The sequence below is a fragment of the Gracilinanus agilis genome, chromosome 3, assembly GCF_016433145.1.
Source record: "Gracilinanus agilis isolate LMUSP501 chromosome 3, AgileGrace, whole genome shotgun sequence".
NCBI lineage: Eukaryota > Metazoa > Chordata > Mammalia > Didelphimorphia > Didelphidae > Gracilinanus > Gracilinanus agilis.
The window spans coordinates 218,437,176-218,457,042 of NC_058132.1; the positions used below are offsets into that span (position 1 = coordinate 218,437,176).

Below are 19,867 nucleotides of genomic sequence, written 5' to 3' on the forward strand. Positions count from 1 at the left end.
CAGGTGTGGAAACTAGCTAAGAGCAGTTGAGTGACTTGCCCGAGGTCACATGGTAAATGTCAATTTCTCGATCACAAGTCTAGCCCTCTTTCCCTTGCCCTTCAAAGCCTTATACGGAGCACACGTGCACCTGTGTGTGAGGTTTACTGAGATCAGAGTTTCATGGCAAAATCGAAATGCAACTCAATTAGCTTCTTTTGTTTTCTTTTGCCTTTGAAGAGCAAATCCAGATGTTTCCTGACCCAAGGCAGCTTCAGTGTTGGACTAGAGATCCAGGAGCCTGGGATCCGCACACTACCTTGTGTGTAATTGAGTTCCTTGGACATCTTGACCTGAAGAATCGTGGTAAAGCTCTGCTTTCACAACTTCACTTCCCTGCTTATGATAGCTTCCTTTTAATTGCCTATTGGACGAAGGCCAGCCAATTCAGGCTACATTCAATGTTCTTTGTCAACTGGCTCCACTTGCCTATCTAACATTCGTTTTTTCCTTTTTTCTTTAAAATTTTTTTATTTTGAATATTTTCCCATAGTTACATATTTCATGTTCTTTCTGTCTCCCCCAAGTCCCCCTAAGCCCCCTTAGCTGATGCTCAATTCCACTAGGTTTTACATGTATCATTGATCAAGACCTAATTCCATATTATTGATATTTGCACTAGGGTATTCGTTTAGTGTCTACATCCCCAATAATATCCCCATCAGCCCATGTGTTCAAGCAGTTGTTTTTCTTCTATGTTTCTCCTCCCACAGTTCTTCCTCTGAATGTGGCTAGTTTTCTTTCTCTTAAGTCCCTCAGCCTTGCTCTGGATCCTTGCATCGCTGCTAGTAGAGAAGTTTATTATGTTCGATTGTACCACAGTGTATTATCAGTCTCTGTGTACTTGTTCTCCTGGATCTGCTCCTTTCACAATGCATTAATTCCTGGAGGACATTCCAGTTCACATAACATTAATTCTTTCTACACCTTGACATAAATCTCTACTCAAATCTTGGCTTCTTCCCTATTTTCTCTCTAGTACTAAATATAGAATTATACTGCTCAGTTTCTGGCACTGCTGTTTATTAGTATTTGACTTTGAGCAGATTACTTCATCTTGATGTGCCTCAGTTTCCTCATCAGTAAACTGAGGAAGTATAATTTGATAACCTCTAATTTTTATATTTTATATAAAATATATTTTATATTCATATATTTATATATTTATAATATCTTAAAGTATAAAAAACACTTTACAATTATATCTCATTTGATCCTCCCAATAACTGTAGGATGTAGATACTATTATTAGCCCCATTTTATAAATGAGGAAACTGAAGCTGAGAGAGGTTAAGTGACTTGTCCAATGTCATATAACTAGTAAGTCTCTGAGGCAGAATTCTAACTCTGATCTTCCTGATTCCAAATACAGCATTATATGCACTGAACCTACTAGCTGTCCTTCTAATGCCTTTTCTAATTCTAAATCTAGGATCCTATGAGGAAAAGCCCATTTCCATTTTTGAGCTTTTCTTCATACTGTAACATTTCCCCTTGCCTCTTAAAATGCCCTTTTCATTCCTTCCCACCTAGCCAAATTCTAAAAGCTCTTTCAAGGTCTTCTTCTTGGCATACAGTAAGTATTTAGATGCTTTTTCATTCAGGAGGCTTCCCTGTGTACCTCAGCCCACAATTAACTTTTCCCTTTCTGAATTCTTGAAATATGCATGGTGTTTATACACACATATACATGCATACATATGTATGTCTAAATGTACACATGTATACATAAAATATTGTCTTGTCCTATTCTAAGGATTTACATATATTGAAAATGTGTTTCGTGCTTAAATGTATACCTAAAAGAAAAAGCTCACTATCAGGAGCTGCTCCCTAGCAGAATTTCTGTAACATGAGTGGAAGAGTTGGTAAACAGTTTCCATTGTGTGGTAAAGAATTCTTCATGTAACTGTGAACTCAACAGATAAGAGGTTTTTTTTTTTTTTTTTTTTTTTTTTTTACAATTATAGAAATAATATGAGCTGGCATTGGGTTGAAAAACACTTTATAAATGTTATCTCATTTGATTCTCATAACAACTCTGGGAAGCAGGTGTTATCTATTTTACAGATGAGGAAATTGAGACTGAGATTACCTGCTTAGGGTCCTAAAGCTGGTAAATACTCGATACAGTCTTTCTGACTACAAGTCCCACTCTATCCATTATACCACACAATTGTCTAAGAATAAAGAAACGAAAAAATTTATAGCTAGAAGGGACCAAGGAGATCATCTTAGAATCTGGTGTCCTTTTTTATAAATGAGGAAACTAAGAGCCCAAGATCCCACAGAGCTAAGGATTCCAATTCAGGTAAAAAATTTTAAATATGATGTTCTTTCTGTTTCCTAAGCCAGGAACATGAGAAATTCTAAACTTCCATTTCATGCCAAGTTTTACCTGTTTAGGGAAAAAAGACATTTTGTGAGAAATAGAAGGAACTAGATAGTCAATATATTCTTATTTTTGTATAATACTTAGAGAGAAAAAAAGAAGAAAAGAAGAAATTATTATTCCCTGATTTTAGGTCATAAATGCTTATGTGCCTCATTATAGATATTAAATAATAATGTTAAGGGACCTCATTTGTCAAGGTTCAAATTTTATTCAAATTCTTGTTCTGTCCAGTTTTAGATGAAAATTGCTACAATAGTACCAGGGTCCAATTGAGTTGTCAGTTTAATTTAGAATTAAGTCTTGTTAGTTTTTGATTTATACTTATGGGAAAAATTGAGGATATAAGAATAACATTAAAAGTATTCACATTGGGGCAGCTGGGTGGCTCAGTGGACTAAGAGCCAGGCCTAGAGATGGGAAGTTCTATGTTCAAATCTGGCCTCAGACACTTCCTAGCTGTGTGACTCTGGGCAAGTCACTTAACCCTCCTTTCCTAGGCCTTACCACTCTTCTACCTTGGAGCCAATACACAGTATTGACTCTAAGATGGAAGGTAAAGGTTTTTTAAAAAAAGTATTTATATTATTGTTTATTTAAAACATATGTAATGAGCGTATTGTTTATTCTTTTATGTGATTCCTTTAAAATTAGTAGTTTATCTTAAGAGTCTATATATTTCATGCTGGTTTATCTATACTTCATTCAATTAAACAGACAATTTAAAACCTCTGTTCAGTGTTAGCTAAATCCAAGGAATACCATCTTGTTAGTGAATCTTTAGAATTATATCTTGACAAACTAGAAAAGTAAACTAATCTCTTAAAGAGGGTTAGGTAGGGAGTAAAATTAAATCTAAGCTGATCCTCTGACATCAGGCATATAGTTAAAAAATTATACACAGGGAAATTGAGGTTTTGGACTCTGGTGATCCTCCTTTTAGAAAACTCAGAATACTTTAAATGGGGATGATGAAACAGAACAGGATTTTTCTAATGAAAATGAAATGACAATCCAATTTTTACAATACACACATATACACATATATATTTGTTAAGAATGCCATATTGGTTTCCTCAGTTTTATAAAGACTATAAGACCAACTTTAAAACATTTTATTAAGTCAAGGCAAATTTCTCTGGGTTGGGAATCAGAACTCCTAGATTCCAAACCAATTTCAGATTGAGTTATAAGGTCTGATGACTAGTCTCAAAGATATGAGACTATCCATCAACATATATTTGCTGAACAGCTTTTATGAACTACCCTCTGGGTTAAATGGAGGTACAGAGAAGAATAAGACATGGTCCCTGCCCTAAAGTTTCTTGCAACCAACTTGAAGAGACAAGGTTAGCATACAATAAGCAATGAGACAGCAACATGACACCATATAATTAAGCGCAATGTGGCATGGCCAAAAAAGTAATGGAATCAGAGTTCAAAATGGGGGAGATCATTGTGGATAGAGTTCATGTAGAAGATAGAACTTGAATGGGGCTTAGAAAGATAGTTGTGACTAGAATATGGATAGAGGAGAAGAGAGGACATCCATAGCTGGGGGGTATGGGTGGTGTGGTGTGCATGGGGAATAGCGAGACTTGCTAGACTATACAAGGACTCATTAACAAGTGATGAGAAATAAGAACCATTAAAAATAGTTGAACTTTGACTGAAAGGCAGAAAGAAGAGCTTACAATTCATGCCATAGGTAATAGTGAGCTAATTTAAGGGCTTCCGTATGAAATTAATATGATTGATTGATTAAAGTGGTATCATGAAAATGTAGTGCTGGAAGAGAGATTTTAAGGGAGAGAGACTCAAGGATAGAAAATCATTTTTGATACTATTGCAGTAATACAAATTTGGAGGGATATTATTATTTAGAATATTATTAGTAGTAATACTGAATAAGGAGATAGTTCCAATAATATGCTGCAGATTGGAAGTTCCTTGTAACTAGGAATTAATTTATTCTTTAAATTTGTAACTTCAGTGTCTAGAAAAGCACCCAGCATATAGTAAAGGCTTAATAAATTCTTATTGATTGATTGAGAATCAAGGAGGGGAGTGAAGCCAAAAGTTTTGGTGTGGGAGATTGGATATTGATGTTGCCATTAACATTATTGGAAAAATGGGAAAGGGAATCGTTTTGGGAGTAGGAAGATGATGGGCACTCACTTTACAGAAGCCAAAACCAATTGATTTTATGTATAGTTTCCAAAAAAGTAAACCATTTCAGATTTTCCAGAGTCATTCCTGGTGCTACATTGCTGTGTAGATCTTGTTATACACTTGAGGGAAACATCATATTTTTGTAGTCAGCCATGATTTCTGGGCTCTCTAAAGCCAATTTCAGTGGTCTGTTTTATAGCGAGGGAACAAAGCAGATGGCAGGTACTGCATTAGTTTTAATCCAGAGAACAACTCAAAAAGGTCTCAGGCAACTAAAGCTAACTGCCTACGAAAACAACCAATCTCACCTAAATCTCTACTACTCTAGGAAATTGTTTTTGGTGAATTTTCTTTATCTTTTCTTTCACTCTACTGCCTCAGGAAATTTAAGGGTGAGTTCTGGGGTAAATCCAATGTTCAACTTGATTCTAACTCCTTTTTTATACTAGAGTTCCCATTTTGTTGAAGAGTTTTTATAACAAAACTCATATTGCTAGAGCAGCGAAATACTCAAGTTCAAAAGATCAAATAATACAACATATAAAGTGCTTTGCTATCCTTTAGATACTATGCAAATGCTATCTATTATTGTTATTGCTATTATTATATGATGTTAATAAGTTGGATACAGTTGCTCTATCAACCCACTGAAATAAAGAACTAAGTTGATTTGAAGTAAATCAATTCTTTTCTGAAAATATGTCCATTCAAAAGGTTACTGACATAAAATTGCTCTGTTTCCCCTTTTTATCTATTAATCTTCTTCTGGCACAGTTGATAGACTATTACATGTAGAATCATGAAAACATGATTTCAAATGCTGCCTTAGAAATTAGCCTGGTGACCCTGGGCAAATCATGGACCCCTTTTCTAGACTCAGGTTTTTCACCTATAAAATGGGGTTCTAAATGGCAGCTAAATAGGACTATAGTGAAGATTAACTGAGATTATAGATATATGTACACATAATATGCATTTTAATATTTTATATATAGTATATCACAAATCTTAAAGTACTATAAAATATTAATTATTATTCCAGCAAAATATACATTTCTTAGATATTTAAAAAGTCAGCCTAATAAATTGAATTTATAGTTGGTCTTCCATTTTCTCTCATCTCATTCACTTTTCAATCCTTCACTAAAAGGAAATCATTTCATCCAAAATTATCAATAGTCTAATGGCCAAATTTGATGTACATTTCTTAGTTTCCATATTTCTTTTGACCGATTTTTAATATTTTAAAGTATAGAGCAGTGGTTCCCAAACTTTTTTTGGCCTACTGCCCCCTTTCCAGAAAAAATATTACTTAGCCCCCTGGAAATTAATTTTAAAAATTTTTTAATAGCAATTAATAGGAAAGATAAATGCACCTGTGGCCATCACCGCTCCACTGGATCACTGAAGCACCCACCAGGGGGCGGTAGCACCCACTTTGGGAATCACTAGCATTGCAGAGCATTCTCTCCTCTGGGATATTTTCTTTCTCTCTCTCCCTGGGCTCTCTTCCACTTCTTACCTGTGACCATACCCTAAGACCATACCCTAAGTTATCTTTTTTTTCCCTTTCTTTATACCCTTTCTCTTAATTATCTTATCAGCATCCATGAATTCTACTATCATTTCTATATAGTGACTCTAAGATTCCAAGATCTGATCATTCTTGAGTTCTAGCCCTACAATACCAACTTCCTGTTTGACATTTCCAACTAGATGTCCTGCAGGTATAATAAACTTAACATGTTAAGGGTACCACCATCTTTCACCTAAGTTTTCAGTCTTAGTGTCATCCTCATCATTTTCCTTCTCCCCTCCATCCATTCAGTGGTCAAATTTTGTTTTTAACTCCACAGCATCTTCTGTACATGTCTCCCTTCTTATTATACCCAGGGCTTTAACCTTATTTTATTTAGGTCCTCATTATTCTCTTTCCTGGATTATTGCAAAAATCTTCTAATTGTTCTTCCTCCCTCAAGTCTCTCTCCGCTTGAATCCAACTTCCATATAGGGACCAAAGAAATATTAATAAAAGAGAGATGTCAGATACTGGCTATAATACTTGGAATGTTGTAGAACCATATTAAAATATAATTGGGAAACATTTAACAAAATAAATGAAAATATGATGCATAACTTTATGTTTATAGCTATCCTCATCATGAGTTTTTCTTGTATAAGTGATACGTGTCTTCTTTCACAATATGACAAACATGGAAATATATATTGCATGATAGCACATGTGTAACCTATATCATTGTACCTGTCATCTTGCACAGGGCAAGAGAAAAGAAGAAGGAAGAGATCAGGGATAAGAAAATTACTTTTAAAAATTATATTTACATGTAAAAAATCTTCAGTGATTGGCACATAGTAAATATTTAATAAATATTTGTTGATTAACTGATCTATGTGACCTTGAACAACAACTTCTCTGGAGCTCATCTTCTTCATTTAAAATGAAGGTATTAAAAGTTGATACCTTCTAAGGTTCCTTTCAGATTTAAGTGTATGATTTCCCTATGATTAAAAGTTCCTTTATCTACTTCTCTTTGCTGTCAGTTAAGCATACCACTGTCCCAGGTCCTAAATGGTACATACTTGGAAAAACGGACATTTTGTAAATAATTGAATCATATTTATTTTATGAACTCATGATTTAATTTGACATTGAAAGCTAATCCAGTAGTAGACAGAGGTTAAAAAAACATATCTGACCTGATAGAAGCATAAGTTTTCCTAAGATGGTAGCTTGCCAGGATTTTTAATGTTCTGTGCCAGGTACTGTAGCACTTTTGTGACTAGCCACTAAGGCTGGAAAAATTAGGCTGTCAATTTTCTTATTGACAATGATGTAATTTATTTCCTTACTAAACTTCATTAGTGTTATAGCAATAGATGAGAAGAAGTACTCAAGTTCATTCCAGCCCATAAAAGAACTATTTGCCCTATAATTGCATAGTGGAAGGCAAAGAAGTGCTTTCTTAATCTTAAAAGTACCATATGATGTTTAGTTACATGGTTATTTGGTGTTAAATGAGGGCTATTTTTTCTGACAGGGAACCGCTTTAAATGATTTAATTCAGCTAGAGTATCTAGGTTCACCTAGAGTTTGTGAAATAAATGCCAAGAGCTTGAGAAATTTATATGGCTTGTCATTTTGTTTAATGTATCTTCAGGCTTTGCTAAAAGTCAATGACTTCCTGCAACAGTCTTATTTAATTCCCTTTACAAGATCAGTTTGAAGTCTGTTTCAATATTTTGATAGATACAAGGTAATATGTTTCCTTTGTCATTTCCAGAAATTAGCCTGTTCTCACAGAGTGATCCCAGTAAAGGAGTAGGGATAGGAATCTGTCCTTTGAGTCAAGAAGATCTGAATTCAAGTTCTTCCTTTGACAGAAGATATAAATGTGTATATGGGAAATTCACAACCTCCTAATGTCATAGTTCATTTATTAAGACTACAAACTACAGAAGGGAGGAAACAAGCATTTAATAAATGCCTACTATGTTCCAGGTGCTTGCAAAATATCTCATTTGCCTCCAACAACTCTCAGGGGTAGGTACTGCTAATATACATTTAAAATTAATTATTAATATTAATTTTAAAATGTGAAGAGGAACCAACTATAGCAAGGGATAATGAACTATTGGAATAAGGTTAGGGTCTTGGTAAAAAAGCCATTTCTTCTAACTTCTCCAGTGTCATGTAGTAGGAGAGTTTGGAGTTAGGGAGACCTGACAATTAATCCTTTAGGAGTTAAGTGAATCCAGAAAAATTACTCAACCTTTTTAATAGAGTCTCAGTTTCTTCCTATGTAAAATCTGTTTGTGTGAGAGGCTAATGGGTAACCAACAGGCCTCAAACCCATTGGTGAATTAGGAGGATGTCTTCTCTGAGCATGTGAAGACTTCCCCTGGTGGAAGAAAACAGTTTGTTTCAGTGGCAATGAAGGTAGCTAAAGCAGGTGCTTTGGAGTGTTTAGAACTTAGTCAGACATCTAAGATAGCAAGGCCATCCACTGTATCCCAGATCATTTCCATTTGTCCTGAATTTTGTCTTGCCTCTGGACTTTGATAACTCTGGAAGGGGGAATGAGACTGAATACTTTGTGCAACTCTGCCTCACTTAAATTTAATTCACTTTAAAGACAAGATATCACCATATGATGCCATTGGTTCTCTTTGGAAAATGAAGGATTAATAACAACAGTAATGATTATGCTAGTTAAATAAGATTTCCATGAGTTGAATCCAAAATAAATTTTAAAATTCTATTAAACGTGAAGTATTATTCTTCTCCCTAGGACTATTAAGCCACAGTACTAAAAGGATAGGTAAGAAGGTGCTTATTTCATTTATTTAATCACTTTCTTCTCTCAAGGTTAGATATTTGGCTAGAAATTTTTAAAAATTTTTACAAGGTTAACTTTATAGTCTGATTTTGGAAAAGTTAGTTAGATTTGTCCTATATATGCATGCATATATCTCATTTTTGCATAGTTAGAGATGGAAAATAATCTTGTACCCACAGATTCCATGTTGAATTATACTTATATCTCTGGTATGAATCCAATTTGGTCATAATGAGTGATTTTCTGATTATATTGATGTAATCCCTTGCAAAGATTTTGAGATTTTTTTGCATCCTTATTCGTTAAAATTAAATCTATAATTGCCGTTCTCTGCTTTTTTCATTCTGATTTGAAATATTTTGTGATATTAAAAGTTTTGTAGAATGTCTAATCTATTCTGAGAATAATTTTTATAGGGTAGATATTAGTTGTTCTTTAAATGTAAATCCATCAAGGTAATTTTTTTTTTGGTAATTCTTTCCAAGTTCAGGTTGTGTCCATTCTTAAAAACTGTCAGTTTAGTACAACTTGTCAATTCTCCACAGTCTTTGAAAACACATTGTTTACTCCATGTCAGAATAGGGCACTGGAAGAGGATTTAATTTTTTTTTATTTTAAACCCTTAACTTCTGTGTATTGACTTACAGGTGGAAGAGTGGTAAGGGTAGGCAATGGGGGTCAAGTGACTTGCCCAGGGTCACACAGCTGGAAAGTGTCTGAGGCCGGATTTGAACCTAGGACCTCCCGTCTCTAGGCCTGGCTCTCAATCCACTGAGCTATGCAGTTGCCCCAGGATTTAATTTTTTTAAGAAAGAATAATCATGTCAAAACTCATTTTTTCATTCATCCATTCATGTTTCTCCCCATAGGATGGAATTTCCTTGAGGTCAGTGACTATTTCACTTCTATCATTGTATTTAAAATACCTGACACCTAGTAGGCACTTAATAAATATTTACTGATTGTTTCAACTACTTTTGAGTGCCTACTCTCATAAAGCTGGTGTTAGATAAAGGAATGGTTAGACCCAGTTTATATAATCTAGGAGCTAATGATTTAGTTGGGTAGTTAAAATGAGCATAGAGATAATACAGTATAAGTCACTACATAATGTATCAGGTGAGTGGTAAAGATAGCTTTAATTGTCATTCAACTGAGGGAGAAGAGATCATTTTCCATTGTGACACTGATTTAGGCCTTGAAAGTTTAATGATATTTTGATGGGTAGAAAGTGGGGGAGGAGTGGTAAGATGGTATTTCAGGCATCAGGAAATGTATAATAATGACATCTTACTAAATGATTTGTCAACAACTCTGTGAATCTTTTTCTTTTATATAAAGAATTTTGTGCTTTATATTAGATGAATTTATTTTTGGCTATAGAAACTCATGTATGGAACCATTTTTAACAGTGGATAAAGTATTTGACTGTTAGTTAGGAAGACCTAAATTCAAATCTGGCTTCAAACAGTTAATAGCCATGTATTCTTGGGCAAGTCAACCTTTCTAAGTCAGTTTCCCCATCTGGAAAATGGGGATAATGACAGCATTTATCTTCCAGGGTTGTGAGGTTATAATAAGATTATGTTTGTAAAGTACCCTAAACACTATAAAAATGCTAATTATGATGATGATGATGAAGAAAGATGATAAAATCCCAGAAACTGTATTAAGTAAAGAATGCACTTGTATGATCTCAGATAGATTTATTCATTTTATGTAAGAAAGGAAAAATAAATCAAGAGAGAAGGAAAAAGAGAGATAACTAGAAATCTTTATTCAAAATAGACTTAGTAAAAAAACTAATTTTAATTAAGGCTCATTTTGAGCTTTAATTAAAATTAGTTTTCTATCATCTTAATTAAAATTAGTTTTCTACTAATTAACTTAAGAAACTAAGTTGTGCCTGTATGTTTTATACCTAAATCTAAAAATGTTCTTTAAAAAGCCTTATTTCAGAAGGGAAGATCAGTGGAAGAGACTTGAGGTAAATAATCTCAGCAAGACAGTGTATGATAAACCCAAAGAGCCCAGCTTTTGAGACAAAAATACACTATTTGACAAAAACTGCTGGGAAAATTGGAAAACAGTATGGGAGAGATTAGGTTTAGATCAACATCTCACACCCTACACCAAGATAAATTCAGAATGGGTGAATGACTTGAATATTAAGAAGGAAACTATAAGTAAATTAGGTGAACACAGAATAGTTTACTTGTCAGATCTATGGGAAAGGAAAGATTTTAAGACCAAGTAAGAATTAGAAAATATTACAAAATGTAAAATAAATAATTATGATTATGTTAAATTAAAAAGTTTTTGTATAAACAAAACCAATGCCATCAAAATGAGAAGGGAAGTAACAAATTGGAAAAAAAATCTTTATAACAAAAACCTCTGACAAAGGTCTAATTTCTCAAATCTATAAGGACCTACATCAATTGTACAAAAAAGCAAGCCATTCCCCAGTTGATAAATGGGCAAAGGACATGAATAGGCAATTTTCAGGTAAAAAAATCAAAATTATCAATAAGCACATGAAAGTGTGCTAAATCACTTACAATTAGAGAAATGCAAATCAAAACAACTCTGAGGTACCAGCTCACACCTAGCAAATTGGCTAAAATGACAGCAAAGGAAAGTGTAAATGTTTGAGGGGATGTGGCAAAAGGACATTAATGCATTGCTGGTGTGAATTGATCCAATCATTCTGGTGGACTTGTAAATTGATCCAAACATTCTGGAGGTCAGTTTGGACTTATGCCCAAAGGGCTTTAAAAGACTGCCTGTGCTTTGATCCAACCATAACACTGCTGGGTTTATACCCCAAAGAGATCATAAGGAAAAAGACTTGTACAAAAATATTTATAGCTGTGCTCTTCATGGTGGCAAAAAAAAAAAATTGGAAAATGAGGGGATGCCCTTCGATTAGGGAATGGCTGAACAAATTGTGGTATCTGTTGGTGATAGAATACTATTGTGCTCAAAGGAATAATGAACTGGATGAATTCCATGTGAACTGGAATGATCTCCAGGAACTGATGCAGAGTGAAAGGAGTAGAACCAGCTGAACATTGTACATAGAGACGGATACACTATGACAGAATCAAATGTAATTGACTCTGCTACTAGCAGCAATGCAATGATCCAGGAAAATCCAGAAGAACTTATGAGAAAGAACACTATCCACATTCAGAGAAAGAACTGTGAGAGTAGAAATGCAGAAGAAAAACAACTGCTTGATCATATGGGTCAATGGGGATATGATTGGGGATGTAGACGCTAAGCAATCACCATAATGTAAATATTAATAATTTAGAAATAGGTCTTGATCAGTGACATATATAAAACCCATTGGAATTACTTGTTGACTGGGGGAGAGGAGGAGGGAAGGGAAAGAACATGAATCATGTAACCATGGAAAAATATTCTAAATTAATTAATTAAATAAAATTCTTCAATTAAAAAAAAGCAACCATCCTATTTCTATTAAAAAAAATAAACAGCCTTATTTGCAAGTGGTAGTTTGAAAAATTTAGAATCTCTAGTGTATCCACATTTTAAAGCATTTAAAAATGGGAAATGATTCATCTGATTTATTCTGGAAGTCTTTAAAACAGGACAGAGATCACTGGTCAATGGATTTTGGGCAATTCACAATAGTAGAAGGTAGACTGCTACATTAATTAATCAGGAATGTTGATGGCTTCCAACTTCCGTAATGAATGATTTTCATTTTAAATAATTAGTACATATAGCCTTAACTTATATATATCTTTAAATGCTACTATTTTAAATATTTGACACATAACTATTTTATTTAACTTGTGCTAAGTTTTTATTTTTTAACATTTAACTGCAACTAACTTGAATGAAAGTAGAAGAAAGATTAATTTTAAAGAAAAATCAAATAATTTCTTGAATTGACAGTGCTACAGTAGAAACTATAAAAATCTCCCCTTTCTTCCTTTTTTCACTAGTTTCTCTCTCTCTCTCAAATATTTATATAGCCATCCTCTATTTATTCATTAAATCAAATAATGAAATAAATATTATAAGACCAAGGAACTCTGTAGATGTATCATAGAACTGATTGGAAAATAATTCGTTGTGGCAGAGAGAAACTTATTTCCCAATTTTCTCTCACACCCACTCTTTGCTTCTGATTCTATCACCTGCCCCCTCCATCATTATGAAAAAAAACAGGATATATCCTGTCCCAACAAATTCCAAAACTACAATGGCCCACATCGAGAGACTTAAACTACTTGCAGGTAAAAAAATTGTTTTTGATACACAATACTAAAGCAGAATAGATTATATAGTCTGAATTTCAGGGGAATATAATCTCTTCTGCTGGGGTAATTTAGCAAAAGTCTTCAAATATTTTCTTACCCAGACCCTTAACTTTGCCTTTAAAGATAAATATAAGCAGGTATTTTGGGGAGGAGTTTGAGGAAGCATTTTGCTGGTAACCTTACCTCTGGTTGTACAGGTGGAGTTAATTCTCTGTGCTTTGGTTACTCCTTGGATTTTTCAAGAATCTACTTGGTACTTGGTGTTGGGAAACCTGGTCATAAGTAAGAAACAAAAACCTGGGAGACTGCCTTATGAAAACCACCAAGTTCGATGGAATTTGTGGCTTGTATCAAGGTTTCAATGTCTCAATGCAAAATATTATTATTTATGGAGCAGCCTACTTTGGAGTCTCTGATACAGAAGGTTTGCTCCCAAATTTCCTAAGCACTCATGTTGTAATAAATTGTATGATTGCACAAACAGTGACTAATGTAGCAGGTTTGGTCTCTTGTCCTTTTGGTACAATAAGGTGGTGACTGATGGTACCGTCTGGGAGTTGATATCAAGTATAATGGGACAATTGAGTGTGACAGTAGTCAAAGGGTTTATTTTTATTTTTTTATTTTTTAAATAAAGTTTATTTATTCAGAATATTTTTCCATGGTTCCATGATTCATGATTTTTCCCACCCCTGTTCCCTTTTCCCTCCTGGAGCTGACAAGCATTTCCACTGGGTTATACAAAGCGTCATTGTTTAAAACCTATTTCCATGTTATTCATATTTGCAATAGAGTGATCTTTTAACATTAAACCTCAATCATATCCCCATTGAACCAAGTGATCCATCATATGTTTTTCTTCTGTGTTTCTGCTCTCACAGTACTTTCTCTGGATATGGATATTATTCTTTCTCATAAGTTCCTCTGGATTGTCCTGGATCATTGCATTGCTGCTAGTGGAGAAGTCCATTACATTCGATTCTGTCATAGTGTATCCGTCTCTGTGTATAATGTTCTCCTGGTTCTACTCCTTTCACTCTGCATCAATTCCTGGAGGTCATTCCAGTTCACATGGAATTCATCCAGTTCATTATTCCTTTGAGCACAATAGTATTCTATCACCAACAGATACCACAATTTGTTCAGCCATTCCCCAATCGAAGGGCATCCCCTCATTTTCCAATTTTTTTTTGCCACCATGAAGAGCACAGCTATAAATATTTTTGTACAAGTCTTTTTCCTTATGATCTCTTTGGGGTATAAACCCAGCAGTGTTATGGTTGGATCAAAGCACAGGCAGTCTTTTAAAGCCCTTTGGGCATAAGTCCAAACTGACCTCCAGAATGTTTGAATCAATTTACAACTCCACCAGCAATTCATTAGTGTGCCAATTTTGCCATATTCCCTCCAACACTTATCACTTTCCTTTACTGTCATCTTGGCCAATCTGCTAGGTGTGAGGTAGTACCTCAGAGTTGTTTTAATTTGCATTTCTCTAATCAGGAGGAATTTAGAACACTTTTTCATGTGATTATTAATAGTTTCTATTTTTTCATCTGAAAACTACCTATTCATATCCCTTGACCATATGTCAATTGGGGAATGGCTTGATTTTTTGTAAATTTGAATTAGTTCCTTATATATTTGGGAAATTAAACCTTTGTCAGAGAGTTTTGTTATAAAGATTTTCCCCCCAGTTTGTTGTTTTCAGTCAAAGGTTTTTTAAGGTACTTCATCCAATGTTTTTAGAGGCATGGGTAGGACTTTTGTGCTTGTCCTGCACAATGAATTAAAGAAAATAATCTGTAAACATCCTAACTAAAAATGGAAATAGTGACTATAACTCCTATATAATATGCAGCCATATTTAGCATTAGCAACCCTTGACTTTCAAAAAATGCTTAGTCTTTATCCTGTTCATATCATATCTGTAGAGGAGTCAGGAAGAACTTTTAGAAAAAGAGATTAATTTACTGTGAGCATTATTCAAATAGTAGAACTGATGATTCATTATATTGATTATATTGGTCTGGGGAAAATAAACCATTACTTTGGGTCCAAGGAGACATATCAGTTTAGACCACAAAGTTTAAATACTATTTTGTATAACCATAAATTTGTTTTCAAACATTTAGTTTTAGAGAACTCTCACATTTGTACTTATACATTATAGTACTCTTTTGCCCAGCTGGAAAAAAGAAAGTACTATGTAGCATATCATTATTATATGGATTAAGATATATAACTGCCATTTGGTCAGTGAGGGGCACAGGGTTTAGAGTTCTGGGGTTGGTATGAGGTAGAATAATTTGCTTTAGCTCATATTTGGCTTCAGACAGTTACTAGCTGTGTGACCTCCTCATCTGTAAAATGAGCTGGAGAAAGAAATGGCAAACCAGTCCAGTATCTTTACTAAGAAAATTCCAAATCGAGTCACAAAGAATTGGACACTACTGAAAAAACTACTCAACAGCAAAAGCTGACATTTACAGTGTACTTTAAGGCTTGTAATGTGCTTTGCATATATTATCATTTTTGATTCTCACAACAACACTGTGAAGTAAATGCTATTGTGTCATTTGAAATTGTTGTAAGCCCTGGAAGACTACAACTCGCAGGACTCTCTGCTACAACTTCCCCTGACAACTCCCACTTCCTTTGTGGGAGGTGTCAGGGAAAGTATAAAAGAGAAAGTTTGGTGCCTTTTCTCTCTCTCTCTACCCTGCAGATCTCTGTCTTGGCACCTTTTCCCCTTTCCATCTACCTCCTTTCCCTTTCTAACTTAAATAAAACCCAGCTTTTCTAAACCCTAAAGTTGCTCTCTGATCTTTTATTTGAGCCCCTGAAGGGCTCTGGTCAATTTCCCCTTGTGGGCTGCTACCTTCCTTTCCCTTCCTCTACCTTCTTCTCTCCTTTCTCCCATCCGTCCTTCCCTTCCTCCAATTTCCTCCCTTCCTCTTCCCCCCCTTCTCCCCCTCACACTATTATTATCCCCATTTTACAGAAGAAGAAACTAGGCAGAGGAAAGCTGTGTTTTGCTTAGGGTCACATAACTTTAGTATCTGAGGGAGTATTTAAATTAAATAAAAATTAAATAATCTATTAAAATATGATTTTATGTCAGGTTAGCGTTAGTCATTTCCTTTATCCACCCTTCTCCCAACTCTTTAAAACTATAGGGATGGGGCAGCTGGGTAGCTCAGTGGATTGAGAGCCAGGCCTAGAGACCTAGAGAGGTCCTAGGTTCAAATCTGGCCTCAGACACTTCCCAGCTGTGTGACCCTGGGCAAGTCACTTGACCCCCATTGCCTACCCTTACCACTCTTCCACCTATAAGTCAATACACAGAAGTTAAGGGTTTAAAATAAAAAAAACTATAAAACAACAACAACAACAAAAAAAAAATTATAGGGATTATTTCCTTCTTTGTATTTGTATTGTTAGTACCTAGTACAATGTCGAGTATATATTTGGTGTTTTATAATGACTAATTGATGGTTTGTTATAATAAATCGATCTGTTCTATGTAGAATTCAATGTCTATGAATAAAAAGTCTTTTCAAGGGAATTCTCAGCCATCAGAGTATTCCTGCCTGATAAAGAAATGTAGAAGGACTTTGAATGGACATTGAATTGACTCCTTTAGGTTATAGTTATTGGTAAAGCTGGAGAGAGAAATTTCTGGATGTATTGCTGCTGTTCCTTTTCTCTTAATCTCACAAAGAACCCCTTTCCTTTAGAACTATCATGTGGGAAATTTCATAGCACTAAACCCATTATAAAAAATGATATGTCAAATGATATAGGTCTTCCTATTATTGCTTTCTTTAAAAATGGAGTTATTAAAGGATGTATGGAAATGTTTCACCTTTTATATTTCCTACCTAGGAGGCTTTAAGTTTTTTTTTTTTAACTTGAAACTCTTACTTCAAAGGTGTATAAACAGCTTGACTAATATTTAGTACTTAACTGTAAAATTGATGTGAGAATATTCAATGAACATTCTTCACCTTACCATCACATAATTCAATTTAATACAAAATAATTATGTTCCAACTCCACCCACCAACATTTCCATTTTTAAAAAATTTTAAACATTTATTAATATTTATATTTTAGAAAAGTTAACATGGTTACATGATTTATGTTCTTACTTTCCCCTTCACCACCCATATTATGTCCATTTTTAATGAGCCAACTCTGCTACAACTTCCTCTATGAAGCCTTTGTAGACCTTAAAATTTTGCCATTACTGTATATAATATTCTTCTGGTTCTATTTACTTCACTTTTCATCAGTTCATTGAAGTCTTTCTAGGTTTTTTGAAGTTATCCTTGTTATTTCTTATAGTACAATAATATTCTGTCACAATCATATATCACAACTTGTTCTACCATTCCCCAATTGATGGACATCCCCTTGATTTTTAATTCTTTGCCACCACAAAAAGAGCTGTTAAGAATATTTTTGTATGTATAGATCCTTTTCCTTTTTCTTCAGCATCTTTGGAATACAGACCTAATATTACTGGATTAAAGAATATGTACAGTTTTAAAGCTTTTTGAAAGTAGTTCCAACATGTTCTCCAGAATAGTTAGACTAGTTCATAACTCTACCAACAGTGCACCAGTGTCTCTATTTTTCCACATCTCCTCCAACATTTTTCATTTTCCTCTTCTGTCATGTTAGTCAACCTGAAAGGTGTGAGGTAATCCCTCAAAGTTTTTTAATTTGTCAAATCAGTAGTGACTTAGAGCATTTTTTATGTGACTAATTTTATTTTCTTCTTCTAAAAACAGCCTGTTCATAACTTTTGCCCATTTATGAATGGGTGACTGGCTCTTATTTTTATACACTTGGTTTTGTTTACTGTATATTTGAGAAATGAGGCTTTTACCAGAGAAATTTGCTTTAATTTTATTTCCCCCAGTTTCTTGTTTTCCTTTTATTTTGGCTACATTGTAATGCTTATGCAAAACCTTTCAAATTTAATGTAATGAAAATTATCCATTTTACTTCAGGTAGTTAAGAGCAAAAATTTCAGAGTAATCTCAATCTGAAATAATTTGCTTATGAAGAATTCTATACAACAATGAATTCAGAAGCTTAGTTGAAAGGAAAAGAAAATTCCAGGGGCTTATGTTTATGTAGCTATCAAGACAACTCCTTTCCTAGTCAACTAGATTCCTTTTTGGAACCAAAATTCTAAGGTTTTTGTTTTTTCCAGTAGGTAAATCAGAATTCTAAAAAAAAAAGTTTTAATAGCCTCTAAGTATCTCTGATTAGTATCTCTTGCTGAGGGGCAGCTAAGTGGCTAAGTGAATAGAACACCAGGCCTAGAGATAGAAGTTTCTGGATTCAAAATGGCTTCAAATACTTCTTAGCTGTGTGACTCTGGGCACATCATTTACTCTACAATTATCTAGGCCTAATTGTTCTTCTGCCTTGGAACCAATACTAAGAATCAATTGTAAGACAGAAAGCATTTAAAAGAAGCAAAATAAAAGGAATATTCTTGTTCTTTATGTCTAAAGTTCTATGGAGAACTCTGACCTCATTGCAGCTTTGCTTTTTGAGTCCTTCAATTTTTTTCTTTTTCTGATGAAAAGGCAATTTTATTAAAATTATGCATTTTTTTCTTCAAGAGATGTTTTACTTTAAAAGTTCAGTGTACATTATGGGTCTAATGACTGGAATTGTCGGTTCCAGATTAAACAAACCATATCAGGCATATGGTTTAGAGAATCTGAACTTTTGTTAATCGGGGAAGAATGAAAACATTCTTTTTTAGGGTTGAATTATAACATTTCAACCAAAATTTTTCTACCTTTTGACCTCAAGAATAATACTACTATTTTTTTCTAGTCTAGAATTTGTAATATTCCTCTGGCAGGCAATGAATTTTTTTATTACAATTATCATAATTGTACAATATTTCAACAAGAATGAATGAATTTGCCTTTCTTATCTAATCTAAAAAGACAGTTTTTAAGATACCAGTCCTCCTTTTTGTGATTAGAATAGTAGATATCTCATTTCAAAATCTATGTTCCTCAAGGAGAAAAATTTGAAGGAATTCACAATACCAATCAAAAAGTGGATTCCAAAAGTATTTTCAAGAATACTGTAACATAGTAGTCAAATGTGACCTTTATGTTATATTCTTAAGTTGATGCCTCATGTAATAATAAGGTATCAGAGTTTATGAAACTAGACCTATGAGGGATAGAGGGGTTTACATTTCTCATTTGAGAAATGAGGCCTTTATCAGGGAGATAAAGGGAAACCATCGTTTACTTTTGGCATAGCCAAATAATGTCTTTGGTACTAGATTTTGTTTTTAGGATCTATTCCTGCTTAGTGTGCTAGATATCTTTGTGCTGACTTAGGTGATGACATCTCAATACATTTGACAACTGAAGTAAGGCTTATAACCTGGGATCTCCCATCTAATGAGAGAGACCATGCCTTGCTCTACACACTGGACAAATGCTTATTTCACCAGCCCATTTGATTCTTGAGATTTATCACTAGTGATCCAAAAGGACCAGGGCATGGTAATTGCTCTGTGGTAATACCACTTAAACTCTGTTTAACAGCCTTGCTAA

The 19,867-nt window shown here is 34.2% G+C and overlaps 1 pseudogene; it reads left to right on the forward strand.

Moving 5' to 3' along the window:
• The first annotated feature begins 13,201 nt into the window (after positions 1-13,201).
• Positions 13,202-19,867, forward strand: part of LOC123241413 — a 60,568-nt pseudogene continuing 53,902 nt past the window's right edge.